General features: G+C 37.4%; 1 protein-coding gene across 3 annotated transcripts in view; it reads right to left on the bottom strand.

Moving 5' to 3' along the window:
* LOC125233227 (rhomboid-related protein 3) overlaps positions 1–15,217 on the bottom strand; it is a 188,030-nt gene that overhangs the window by 11,328 nt on the left and 161,485 nt on the right. Inside the window, exon 1 of one of the 3 annotated variants that reach the window (XM_048139145.1) lies at positions 6,770–7,000. The exons of the other annotated variants lie outside the window; for them this stretch is intronic. The gene's annotated coding sequence lies outside the window, so the exon portion shown is untranslated. Of the gene's footprint in view, positions 1–6,769; positions 7,001–15,217 lie in introns of those variants that run through there. 3 annotated transcript variants of the gene reach the window in all.

Below are 15,217 nucleotides of genomic sequence, written 5' to 3' on the forward strand. Positions count from 1 at the left end.
GAGCTGGCCGCCGCCCTTGGGACTCAACCCGAGCCGACATATCGCACCCTTGATAAAATAATGTCATTTGCGACTATATTGCTCAAAGGCATTTGGGACTTTATTTCTTCAAGGTTGAATATGGATTGTGGACGGTAAAACCCGAGATTAGGCTCGAATTACATATACACACATACATGTTTACTATTCATACCTTAGTTCAATTCAGGTAGTCAACTTGTTACAGCAAGCAAACAATCTAATAGAAAATGTCTGATACGAAAACCTACATTACATGTAATATGTACTCAGTACCTGCAGATTTCAAAATGTGTAGGAAGCTTTAACATCCCAATTAGGCATTAAATACTAATCTGATGATGAATCAGGTGCGGTATTCGAACTTAAATGACATGAGAATTCCATTCTTATTAGATTGCAGTCAGACTGAAATTAAGGTAGCCAATTTTAAACAATGTTGCACCGCTTAATTTACGAAGATAAAACACAACTTAAAATTGATAATTCGTGTTAGGTTCACGTTAAATATGATTCTAGATAAGATAAGGCACTAAAGCACTACATTCAAGCTTTAATTTAGGTAAATTAAAACATGGGGTTGGGGTTAGTACGTTTATTGCGTCGCTCACAGTGGCATCGTCCAAAGGCAACACACTATTATATTATTCATATTTGAAATATATTGCGCATAGACTTAATGCAAGTATTCCATGTGAGTTTAAAAAGATGTATACATAGTAAACAATTGGCATATGCAATGCTAGATGGTATGAGGCAACGGCGGCGGGTGGGCGTTCGGCGCGGTGAACGACTGGCCGCGATGCCGCGATGCCGACCAGCATTGTCTCCTCAGTCGTTCAACTCCGTTTCCCACGAGACTGCGAAATGCCCATTGCCAAAGCCCAAATACAAATAACCTAGACGCGCCGCAGACGCTGCTAAATCCGTCTCGGCTTGGAACTCGCGAGTGTCGTTATCGCGGAATCGGTATTGATCATTGTTAGTACATCTTGCTATTGATCTGATACTTTCTGGGTTAACTCTATACTAAGCGATGTTCAGATAGTGATTATTGATTTTTACACCATTACAAATGAAATACTGTTATGAAGCGTGTAGCAAAAATGGGTTACGTTACAAATAAAATAATCAATAACTGCAATCGGCACGTTTTGAATTTTTGATACTTGTGAATTAATAATGATATACGCCAATTTTATTTGTGTATCTAAATAATTCATCGAGGCGTTTGATTGTGCGCTATTATAAAATCCAATGGTAAACAGTTCCATAAAAGACGGGGACTCATCCATATTCGGCTTAATTGTGTTGTCTGGATCGTGCCGCTATCTGCAGGCCAATGTCCAGTGTTTGTGTGTCAAGTCTGGATTTGAAGTAGTAATAGTAGAGCGGTAGAGCCAGTCTATTGATGTTTAAGCTTAAGCTTATGGTGACGGGACGTGTGGAGTTGGTGTAATAGTTGGTAGTGCGCGGGCGCCGTGGGCGCGGCGCGGGCTGGCGTGGGCGCCGCGTGACTCACGCCGACATCCGACACGTCCGATACGTATCCGGAACCACTAACTAGCCACTATTGCCATCGCCCATCAAACAGGCACGCGAGCCTATGGGACACAATACACATTCTAATAGCCTCTTATGAGGTAGATGGAATCAAATAAAGGTTTCAATAAAATTAAAACGGTTTTACTGACTATCATGGATTATTTTATTGAAATTGAGACAATAATAAAACCATAAAAAAAAAAACCGGCCTAGAGCGTGTCGGGCCACGCTCAGTGTAGGGTTCCGTAGTTTTCCGTATTTTTCTCAAAAACTACTGAACCTATCAAGTTCAAAACAATTTTCCAAGAAAGTCTTTATAAAGTTTTACTTTTGTGATTTTTTTAATATTTTTTAAACATGTGGTTCAAAAGTTAGAGGGGGGGGACGCACTTTTTTCCTTTAGGAGCGATTATTTCCGAAAATATTAATATTATCAAAAAACGATCTTAGTAAACCCTTATTCATTTTTAAATACCTATCCAACAATATATCACACTTTGGGGTTGGAATGAAAAAAAAAGTCAGCCCCCACTTTACATGTATGGGGGGTACCCTAATAAAACATATTTTTTCCATTTTTTATTTTTGCACTTTGTTGACGTGATTGATATACATATTGGTACCAAATTTCAGCTTTCTAGTGCTTACGGTTACTGAGATTATCCGCGGACGGACGGACGGACGGACAGACAGACATGGCGAAACTATAAGGGTTCCTAGTCGACTACGGAACCCCAAAAAACCAAATAATTGATAATAATTATATTTTCAAATTGCTTAAATTAAAACTAAAAATCGCCCGTCTGGTTTCATTATTTCATGTTCAAATATGGGTGCTGATTTATTGGTCGGTGACTTATGGACACCTACGCTCGCGAATAGAGTCAATGCGACTTTTATGAATGGAGCTATAATTGATTTTCTTGCGCAGTTCACTGTATTATTCATATATCATTATGAATATTTATAATAACGACATTTGAATACCTAACTTTTAATTAACGATGCCTAACAAGTACCGTGTAGAATTCATAGCTTAATTCATTTAAGCAACATAACAATGAGCTTTCCCGGGAGAAATGTCGCTGCTCGGAAGACACAATGAGTGAATCTCCGCATTGCGGGGTTTTATCTAAAATCTAGCATATTAATGTTAGATTTAGTGTGGCAAAGTGGTGTGCCGGGCACGTGAACGCTGGGAGTTTCCCACGCGCCCACCTCCGCATTATTATGTTCAAATCTCTTCTAGTCTCTTTCCATTATTACAATGCCGAGAAAGTACACCATACGTTTTGCAAGTGGGAAGAAAAGATAGGCAGCGATTGTTAATAGTATAAATTAAATAAACACAGTGTGTAAATAAGTCTCTGCCATAATCATGGCTACTAGCAGTACCAGGGTATGTGATGTACAGTGATCGGTTTTTTGGATTCACCCTCGCGGGATATCAAGTAGAAAAGTTAATATTGATACGACGAAATTATCTCTAAGGAACTTTTTACTCTTACATTAGTTTAGTTTCAGTTTATAATGTTAATGTTGTTGCTTTATATTTTTGGTTGAGCAATAAAACCATTTGGCATTGTGGACATTGTACATATTTTTTTGCCTTTTCTAACAACATTAAGCCCGGATTCCCGGGGCATATCCATACTAACATAATGATTGAGGTCGTTCACCCCATGTCGAATCCAAAAAACCGATCACTGGTGATGTAATAATTCAGTATATATTGATTTATGGATTCCATAGGTAAAATGATACAGAAATTTCAGAAATTTGGATTCCTGTGCATGATATGAGCTACGTGTTAAGTCGTTGTAATTGTAACCAAATTAGGGTGGCTCGAAGTATTGACTGGGTCGGTGGTTAGCGCGTGGTGGAGCTGGGGGCAAGGTGTGCTTTGCTTTTCTACCAATGTTTCCGGTTCCGACAACCGCTTGTTGTTATTCATTGCTACGTGCTGGTGTTTTAAAGGGAGCCTGGACTAAGCCGTTATATAAATTATAGGAGTGTTACGTGCATAACATATTTAGTTTTTTCCGATTATTTTTGTATTGCTGCCTTATTTAATATAATGAGATTAGGTATAAAATAAAATTCACCGCAACGTTATCATAGAAAAAAATACAGGAATACAAAATATATAATTAAAGGTATATACAATACACATTTGGGTCATACAATACACATTTGTATATCTTATGGTATCTTATAATATTTAATGATGTACTTATTAGTATGAGGTAAGGTCCGACCGAGATCTCGGTCTCGGTCTCGGTCTCGGCATTCTCGGCCGAAAATCGGGCCGAGATCTCGGTCTCGGTTCTCGGCCAAAATGGGCCGAGATTCTCGGCAAAACCGAGACTGCGGTTTTTAGCTTTCAGTTTGTTACATCGCCCGTTTGGTATCCCAATTTTAGTGATTTTGGTAGGGTCTTTATCGTTATTTTAAGCCAAAAACAAACAAATACCTAGGTATAATTCATAAAAGAGTGTAAAATATTTACGACAATTTGATGTGTGTGGAAGACAACGACGACGCGAAAAATCAAGGCAGCAGGTTAGAATAATTAATATCTACCTTACATGTTAGAAATGGCGAATTACGGAATATCGGACGAAATTTTGAGCTTTGTGGATGCTGTTTTGAGTTTTTTTAGTAAGTATGGGTTTTCCATAGTCATGTTTTTGATATATACATACATACAATTTTGGAAATAATCGCTATCCAAAAAAATAGTTCGTGTTCCTTAACTTTGAATCATGTGCCTAAAAATACGTCAAAATCAAAGTAAAGCTTAGTAAAGACTTTCAAGGAAAACCTGGAAAACTACCCGTAGAAAACACGATTCGACAACCTGTTTTATGATATCTTGCAAAAAGTCACAAAAAATCAGGGTATTAAACGCGCGTGTAAAACCTCTGAAATTGCATGCCTCTATAGGCTATGGCGACTGCTTACCACCGGGCGAGCCGTATAGTTGTTTTGACCTGTAACTCGATGTTATAAATAAAGTATTGTATTGTATTGTCACTGACGTAGTCTATTTTGCTACGGTAGATAGGTAAGAAGTGCGGGTAGGTTTGGGTAGTTACGGAACCAAACACTAAGCAGGACCCAACATACTCTTGGTTTCCTGGTTAATAGGCGAATTTCGATTATGAAAACATTTTTTTGTAAAAATGGCATATTTTTTACTGTTTTACAAATTCTCGGTCTCGGTCTCGGTCTCGGCCGAGAATCAAATTGAATCTCGGTCTCGGTCTCGTTCTCGGCCGAGACAAAAATATCGTTCTCGGTCGGACCTTAGTATGAGGTGATTGAATTGATGACCAATCTCATTGAATACAATGAGCTGCCCACTATGAGACAATTCGTTACTTGACTGGTTTCTCATTCACCATCTGGTTTATGAATGAATTGTGACATACTATGCTACTTGGCGTGTTCGGTACAAGTCGCGACCTGTTCACGCTAGTTACTTTACCGGCGGCTGTCATAAATTTGGCAAAAAATACGTATAGGCTTTTATCATTATTGCACAATTATTGAAAATGGTGAGTTTTAATAATGTTATTGGTAAGTTTGGTAAATTGGTAAGTGGCAGGTGTAAACGTAATATTATGGAGAAGCAGATAACTTGCTCAAAACTAACAAAAATGACTAGGCTACTATTTTATCGTAACATTGAACAGCATAATTGTGCAAGGTTGCCTAAGTTCGTTATTCTAATTACTAGGTCTATATGCGAAGTAAAATCGCGTGTGAGAATTAAACTAACTATGTACAATGATTATTACAAGTTGCACCACTTCGATATCTGTGCTGTGTGCTGTATTGATTTCGGCGCTGTTAATTTTTAAGGCCATTCGATGCAAATATAATTTGGGCTTGCTAAGTGGCGATTGGCAATCATTTAGTATTCTTAACATTTCCGTTTTGGTTGTAAACAGTAAATGTGTTACGGTTTTATAATTTACTGGAAAAGACCCCAATGATCTCAATCCGTGGACCAAACAAATCGTTCATGACCAATTTTTATCTCAAATCGTTGGTAGATGTGCCACGATCGGCGTATCGGATTGTCTCGTTTCGGTTAATTTTGTTTCGATGGCTAGTAAAATTCATGTCAATACGATGTCGTACCGTGAAGTCAGTAGCGGTTGATCTACATAAAAAATGCAGCATAAATCACGGTTCAACTTCCCAGGCGGTTAATCACGCTCGTGAGCCTTTTGCAGGTGAAAAGAATCGGTTTGTTTCGATATAAACCAGAAAACTTTTCTATGTCTCATATCTTGTCTAACTTATAGTTTCAACAAGTAAACAAGGTTTGCGATTAGCTTTTCCACTGTATTCATAGTTTTAAGTAAGTAGAATTTTCATTATAAAGTTGGAATTATGAGTATTAAGAAACCATAAAATAACTATTATAACTCATATCTCTTTGTATCTATAGGTTTCTAAAACTGTAGTATATATAATTATAAAATGCACATAAAATCTAAACGTGTTTGTTACAATCGTTAGCGTAGTGATGATCAATGCATTAAATATTTTATTATCAAAATCAAATGCGTGTATTTAAAGGAACAATTACAGTGTAACAAAATAAATTATTAGATAAATATTGGGTCATATAAAGTAAAAATCATTAAAGTATCAAAATTTATCTGTCAGTGTATATCACTCTTTTTAACAAGTCCTTGTTTTTTAATAAGTTAAGTTCTAATAGTTTTCGGTCCATTGTTCGCCCTTCATCAAGTAAAACTGATTTTTTTTACTGAACTGTAGTAAATACAAGTACAAAAAAAAAGACAAGCATTAACAACAAGTATTTTGCTAAGTTTGTTTAGGTTAGTTTTTATAATTCAATCTATTGGCCGAATAACTTGATAATTACGAAATAAACGCATGTATACAAGATAATTATAAGGATTTGAAGTTAAAATGATCTGTAGATATATCATTGAAAAGCTTGTCGAGTAAAAAATAAATCCTGGATAAATGGTTTGAATGTCAAAAATGCCGACATCGGCTAACCTAATGTTTAACATTTAAAAAACTTATAAGAATAATACAATTAATTCTAGGTTTATTCCTACCAAATGGACATAAAAAACAAAACATCAAACAATTTGACACAACATCCAAACATTACAGAAATTTGTAGGTTAACTTATAAACAAATTCACTAACTTACCCATCATTTTGAGAATTATTGAAACTCACAAACTATGTTCTCGTTCTTATAATAAATAATGAACACTGCACTTTCTAGTCTCTATTAACAATAGTATAACTGTTTTTTGTGAAACTTTTAATTAATGTGATTCGCGTGGTTTGTTACAGAACTTAGAGAAGACGCGAGCGTGAAACAGCTGAGATGTAGAAAACGGTGGCACGCGCTCTCCACTCGAGCGCTAAGCACAGACTGACGAACGGAATGGAACGAACGCATGTAGACGTTTCGTTTCATTCCATTTGCATCGTTCTTTTCTTTTTGCCTGGCGGCTGCCGGAATCGCATTGCCACCCTAAAAGCAAGGGATTTTTATATGTAAGTATCGCTGCATAAGGCATAAGGAGGGGTAGTTTTGAAAAAAAAAAAAGATTGTTCGTGAATGGTGAAAGAACTTCGTGCCTAATTGTGTGGTTAATCCATTCAAACTTCTTAAGAAATAAACAACTATAAGCAACTTATATTTATTATGTTAGGGGTGGTGTTAGGTATGCTTTTAGGTAGGGTCGGTTTAATTAGGTACCTACCTATATAAAATGTAAATAAGTAACCAAGCCAAGCCAAGGGGCCGTAGGTGGCGTAGTTTTTAAACATAACTAACCACAGTTAGCAGTTAAGAATTAGGTATTTGTATGATAAATTGTACCAAAGACATATATAACTCCGTATAGAGATAGACAGATACAGTCTAAGAAAATAACGTACCTCAGTACCATACAGAAAAAGGTACTCAAGGGTACTATCATTATCCGATGATGCGGATTGTTCGAACCGACATATTGGTACTTATTAGTTAATTGTTCAGATTTCCTCATAGATGTCGCTGTTACAAATGCGTATCATTTGGCCTATGTTAGAAACTGGGTTATGTTCTGTTATGTATCTGAAGTATCTGACAAATACAATAATTACATAATACCCTGTTTTATCGATAAGTTATATTATAGCGTGACCAACTAGGCGCCTAGGTAGGCGAGGCAAACCCAGAGAACGGCATACTAATAATTATTAGTATTATTACAAGCTTAAAGCATCGCATCTCGATTTGATATTAGTCTCAATGTATAATTTGGTATAAGCTAAGTGTTTTTTTACTGAAAGAAAACGTCACGTTCAGGAAATTGGGCTTCTGCCCTCTGGATTCGAAGGTCAGGGGGGTAGTCGCTTTCGTAAAATCAGTGCCAACGCTGAATCCTGGTATTGGTTACCAAAGCGAACCCCAGCACGGGTAGCATGGTCGTGCGATCGGCGCGATAGACGATAAAATATCAGGCCGTCCCTATCGCACTATTAGTAAGTGCGATAGGGACGGCCAGATGTTTTATCATTTATCGCGCGACCATAATTGCCTGGCAGGTTCTCATGAGCCGTGACAAAAAGAAGAAGTAGGTATCTAATTATCTATCTTGCTGGTATATAAGGGCCTTTTTAGATTAGACGGCGCGCGAACTCGCATGCGATTTTAATAGTTACCTATACATTGGGGAATTTGGGGACTGTTGGGGACATTTGATCACCACCATCCAAAATCGCAATGTAATGAATCTCGCATGCGAGTTCTCACACCGTGTTAAACCCCCGACGCAAAAACGACGGGGTGTTATAAGTTTACGTGTCTGTCTGTTTGTCTGTCTGTCTGTGTGTGTGTCTGACTGTGGTATCGTAGCTCCCAAACGGATGAACCGATTTAGATTTTTTTTGTCTGAAAGCTGAGTTAGTCGGGAGTGTTCTTAGCCATGTTTCATGAAAATCGGTCTACTATGTCGCGGTCGGGGGTTTTTTCAAAATTTTAATTTTGTGGTTAGGTTATATCTATGGACTCTATGGTGCCAGCGACAAGCCAATCTAGATTACAGTTTCGTATATCGAACGGCAAGCACATGGGCCGCCTAGCACGATGCGGACTCAGGTAGTGCCAGATGTGCAACCTGTAATACCTTACACCGGCCTAGGAACAAACGTGGAAAGTTTTTGTGTTATTGTTTACCAATATTTCAAAGGAAACATTTTGTTTTAATCGTCAATTTGCTGCGCGACACGTGTTTGGGTGATTTTAGGTAATTGCCATTCTTTATCTTTACCAGGTGTGCACTTTCTGGGTAATATTTTCTATGGTTATTTTGTTTTGTTGCTTGACTATTTCCTTAAGATTTTACTTAATACTTTGCAGGTGTTCTAAAAATAAAGGTGAATAGGTGATAAAATAATGGGCTTGAATTATTGTTTTTTCAGCAATTTACTCGTAAAAGTCGTAAAACCCTAGTAAATTTTAAATTTAAAATCTTGTTTTGGACTGCCTATAAGTCATGAGTATTTTTATTTTTGCTAATAAAATGAATAACCATTTCTGAATATCTAAATTTCATGAAATAGAATATGTGCTAAGATTTTTGTAACTAGCAACCTATCAATTACCTACTTATAATTTGTCCCTTCCAAGTTTTATAATGAGAAGTTCGTTCAACTATCACAGCTGGTCAGCATCACCATTCAAAAAGGTGCTAAGTGCCAGTGTATTGTTATGTAGAACTACCTTTATAAAAGGGTCGAGACACACTGAGTCCGTCATCGGAGCGCGTTAATGATATTTTACGCCTTATTGGCACGATCACAGCAGCCGACGAGGGATTAGCGCGCTGCCCCCACACATGACTATCTTCGTATTGCGGCGTTCCTATAAGGTGTTAAGACTGTTAAATTTGAGTAAAGTTAATATTTTAGAATCATGACAAGTGGGTCTATAGCGACTTTTAATTTGAATATGTTTTCTAACTATGTGCGGGAGAATGTAGAAGGCTAGAAGGCCTCTCAACTTCTAAAAAACATGTCGCGCGTAGAGTCTAAATGCAACGAATTGGTCAGCAGGCAGTTTAGTACTTAATAGACGTATATTTTTATACCGACGATTTCAGGCAGGCAATGATGAATGATAAATATCAGGCCGTCCCTATCACACTATTTGAAAGTGCGATAGGGACGGCCAGATGTTTTATTATTTAATAGCTGCCGGTCTCACTTTCGTACGTAGGTAGTTGGACCCTAATATACGGAAACCGAACTGAAAATTACCTACTTAGCGTTAATTACAATTACTTACAATCACCCTATCGTATCTACTAATAAACACCACAGTCTGACAAACTGAAAAGTTTCATTCATGCCATGTGCGGGCCCGACACATCTCAGCAGGTGTCCGCCAGGGGTCGATAATTTGGCCAATATTTATCGCGGACGGCGTCCGCACAAATCGTGCATCATTAGTATCATTACGGCGTCATTTGGCGAGGCGGCGTGCGTAATGCATGCGCGGCCCATCACTATTTCATAGACACTTTTTTAATATCCATGTTTGGACAGGGGAAGGCAAATGATTGAGCCAGTCATAAATATTTTACGTTTGGGGATGAAGTCAGCTGACTTTTGCTCTTAGCGTAGCGGGCCAATGTCCTCGTGGTACTAGTATTACAGTTAGGTTAGGTAAAGTTACCTACAATTCTACAATAGTGTCAAGAACAGTCGTCATTTCTAAAGGTTCTTGGGACTTTTATTTAATTAAATTTCTGCACACATTTAGTTATATAAAAAAATAATTCTGAAATGGACACACATCTTACGCCGCACTTGATTACAGGTGCCTTTAATTCCACCATAGACGTGCTACGTGGATGTGTTTAATATCCACCAATCAGCTTAGTTGAACCCTTTCCCACCGGTCTAAGCTAAGCGGTTCGATTAAGCTGACTAGTGGATATTTTAAAACTAGAGCGCTAAGTCCGAGAAAGGGATAGAGAGTTCCTCGACACCCCAAATACAAGGTTCGCAACCCAGGTAAGTTAATGGCAAGCCAACACCACGTTAACGACTCCAACATATGGCGCTCGTGGCCCACGGCTGTCGTTATCAGAAATTTGTTAATCTACTCAAAACAGCCAGTCATCCCGGCTGGCGTATTACTGTTATTTGAGGGTACGTATCATTACTATGATTAAGTTGTTGGCTTCGAGTTGAATGCATATGTATTTATTGTGTGGGAAGAGAACTGGTAGATTTGCTGTGGCCCGAACGAATCATACATACCTACTTAATCTAAGTACTCCTGTTTAGTCTCTAGAACATATAAAGCATCAGATGTATATTGACCGGGATATAGACCGTGATTACCTTTTTGATTTTTGTCGAGCTCCCGATATATCCCGGTCAATATGAGTCTAATGAACATAACCGTGAATCATTCAAAACCTCATATACAGCATCATCAAAGAAAACCCTTTAATTGACACGAGGTTGCCGTTTGGTGCCAATGCCAAATCCCTATGTTGCCAATTAGGTATTATATAAGGAACCTATGATTCCCGAATTCCAGGTACACCTCTTCCTCCGGGTAAACTAAACAGTTTAGTAAAAACTGGCCAAACATAATATGTAAAGATTTCTTTTTGACAAAATATTGTAAAACTACTCTAAAGTTGTGACTTTCATTGCTATGATTTCGTTGCTACGTTATTTAATAATCACATGTTATTTCCTTGTTTATTGGATAAAATTGTTAATAAGTAATTATACCTACTGTAGATTAGAATCCATACTTCCATACTAATATTATAAATGGGAAAGTGTGTGTGTCTGTTTGTTTGTCCGTCTTTCACGGCAAAACGGAGCGACGAATTGACGTGATTTTTTAAGTGAAGATAGTTGAAGGGATGGAGAGTGACATAGGCTACTTTTTGTCTCCTTCTAACGCGAGCGAAGCCGCGGGCAAAAGCTAGTTATAATATCAGTAGAGTTACCTAGCGCACACACGCTTTTACAAAGATTAAAGATTACGCCTGACTTTGATAAATCGCGCTCTAGAAAAGTCACCATTACCCATTACCACATCCCGGCGATATTACGCCGTGTGTGCAATGCAACTGGGTTCTCGTAACAATACGTTTTTCCAAATAAACGGTGCAGCGCGAGTTTCTGTTCCGTTATTTGAAAAGTGACGAGCGGCGCGCTTCATGCGTTTAAGCTGTGTATTGAACAAAATGTAATTTGACGATAAATAGACAGACATACGTATATGCAATATGCATGCATAAAGTCAGTCATGCATTCACAAAAGGGATAGGCACTGATCAAGTTGCAGTGCCACTTAACAATTAAGGGGTGGACAGGTTGCTAGCCATCGCCTGCAACACAATTGAACCTATATCCCACAGTCGACTTCTACGATACCCACGGAACGGAGTACTTGGTTGAAACCTAAATTTTCAACCCTCGATCTATAGAAAGGGACTTTATAAGTTTCACGCTAAGGTTTTGTGCATAATACTTATATCGTACCTGTCCAAAGAATGGACTGAATTCGATACGATTGTTTACGTGAATTCTAATTTCCTATACCTTATAGACCTTAGAAACTTTTTGTACTGTATACCTACTTACTTATTATCAAACCAATTGCCTATCTGATGGTTTATTTATTAAGATCACAGAAAACTTAATTTTGTAGCTGTCTCCAATAACATTAACCGCTTAAAAAATTTGGCCTATCGATATAAGGCGATGCTGAAATTAGGTATGCGGCGAATCAGCACTCAGGCAGATCGGCAGATGTTTTTAAGGGCGGTCAATATTTAAAGAGCCTGGAAGCGGCTAGCCACGGGTCAGCCACTCCGGCGCATAATTTGGACAAATCGATTTAGATCGGCGGCGCTTTTGTGCGATGATTTAGTAGCACCGACAAATTGGGCTCATCGGTGATCGATATACGTAGGGTTACCAAAGTTTCTACAGTACAGATGTACGAAAATTCGTAGTTACATGAATTTTCACATTGATACTGAATAATTACAGATTTTTATAGGAAAACTCAAGCAATAAAATTATTATTAACTTTAACATTCGGCTATCATTTCTGTTGATCAGGCATTGTTCGCGCTTTAAAATAGAGACCTAAACTCTCAAAAATATGTCTAATAAATATGAGTGACTTAACCCGTCGTCTGATTCTGTCAAAAAATTGTCATTAACCTTGATATATTTTTAATTTGTTAATACCGAGCTTATTAAGTACTTATTCGTTTTAGTACAAACTTTATCGTATAGTATGTTCAATTCTACTAATGTAGGTAATTTGTCATTTTATTTTTAATCAGATTTCACATACAACAGGAAAAAATTACGATAGGCCAAAGATCTCCCTCACCACATTTTAATATCCTATTTTCTCTTCTTCTTTTTCTTGTCAAAATACTTTAGAAGGACTTATTTCTCCATATTCCTACCTCACTCCTGATAACCCTGGATACAGGTCTACATAATCTGGATTCAAGCGGTCAGCAATTACAAGGAGTTGAAAGTAAACTGCCAGCAATTTCGTTTAGTTAGGCCGCCCGCTATTACATGATGATATTGATGATTTCCAATATTTTTTAAAGTTTAACGTTACTTCATTAGAGATCTAGAAAAAAAAATAGCGCAAACACTGTGAATATGAACTAAAGAAATATAATTTCACAATATTGAAGAGTTGTCCTATAATTTGGTTATCACACAACATATTATGTTACAATTTGAGCCGTATGACATACTTCGGGACGTACTACGATTATCCTGGATTTTTCTGCGTGGATAGGACTTTTTCGTGTTAAAAGTGAAATTTTTGGTCTATATTCCTCGTCGGCTCTTTAACTGACCTTCGCCAAGGTAAACGTACTTATTCTGTACCTACTTATATAAGTACATTAAGTATATGTATAGGTCGATGCTCCAATGTGTAACACTTCGTTTATTTACGTAATTGGATGGATAAGTCACTTCGTCTTCACTGCAATAGATGTATCTGCGGGGTGTGAATCAACACTGAGTCACGATTACACCAGGTTATGCTAGAGTGAGTGACCGGCCTTGTAAACATTAGTGAAAACTGTGCTACTCGCGCGGGCGCGTCACGCGTGCGTCTACATTCGCATACTTGTGACGTCGAGGGAAACTTGACCTCTACGGGGTGTGATTCAACTCGAGATGATTGTGAGCCACTATTACACCAGGTTATGCTGGAGTGAGTGGGCGGCCTTGAAAACATTAGTCAAAACTGTGCTGCTCGCGCAGCGCATTCCCCCTGCGTCAAAATCTTATAGTGGATAAACTAGAGGCGTAGCTCTAAACTCCCTGAACACCCCCCAAAAAAAAGCGCCTGTATCAGGGCCGATGGTCAAGTCACGATTACATTACATGTTAGAGTTAGTAACTGGCTAACTGGCCTCGGAATTCGGAAACATTAGTGAAAACTATGCTCATATAGTATTGCGTGTGTCTCTCTGAATTAGCCGATACGTATAAAATGTGATTTATATATGATATAGATCCGATGACGTTTTTTCAACCTTCTGACATATCCTATCCATATCAAAATAAGAAGCAATTTTATTGGAGCATCGACCTATATAATGTATACGAAACGTACGTAAGTTTACCTTGGCGAAGGTCAGTTTTTATTCAAGAACCAATTTTATATATGAGGATCCGAGTGCCTTTTCAAAAGGACTTATAAAAGTTATTTTTTTATCTATGTCTTCCTAGAGAAATAACCCTTGTTGACGTATAGAAATAAGTCCTTTTGAAAAGACACTCCTCATATATTTACCTCAGTATTTTTAAATGGCCGATAGTACGTAAATATTTGTAGCCTTATTTTTTTCATATGGTGTCCTGCCGTTTCGCCAAAAAACGTTTCGTCAAATTTAATTTCCCAATAATCATATCGCAATAGTTTCATTTCCCAAAGTATTGTTTGGCAAAGGTATGTTTCGCAATGAATTTGTTTGGTCAAATTATCATTTGGCACAATTTTACTTAGTCAAATTTTATTTAGACAAAACTTTATTTCGCAAACGTTTTTAATGGCAAAACTTATATCCCAAAAACATGTTTGGTCAAAATTTCACATCGCAAATTTCGAAAATATTTAGGCATTTGCATTTTCATTTCTACGGGATTAATTTAATTTACCGAAGATTTTTTTGCCAAATTTAACTTAAAATTGTCAATGATAATTTCAGTTTTATTCCCAAGGCTTGGACAAGAAAAGTTTGCTCAACTTTATTTTTGTCAAATTAATTACTGGACAAAATTATTTTGTCAACTATTTTTTTGTCAAAAATGTTTCTACAAATTACACCATGCAAAACCAAGTTTGACAATAAATATTACAAGGCATAAATGTAATTTAATAATTTTATTAGTATTGTAACAAAAAACTCGTGTGCGACAGGGTCAGTTTAGGTGCGATGACGAGCGAAGCGAGGAGGAGCGTGTTAGGTTGACAGTGAGCAAACTGGAAATGGCTTTTTAAAGTAATTAAAAATTAATAGAACATAATGGTCTTGAAAACATCAGGTTTCTTTTTAATAAAATGTATCCGGAC

Source organism: Leguminivora glycinivorella, chromosome 14, assembly GCF_023078275.1.
Source record: "Leguminivora glycinivorella isolate SPB_JAAS2020 chromosome 14, LegGlyc_1.1, whole genome shotgun sequence".
NCBI lineage: Eukaryota > Metazoa > Arthropoda > Insecta > Lepidoptera > Tortricidae > Leguminivora > Leguminivora glycinivorella.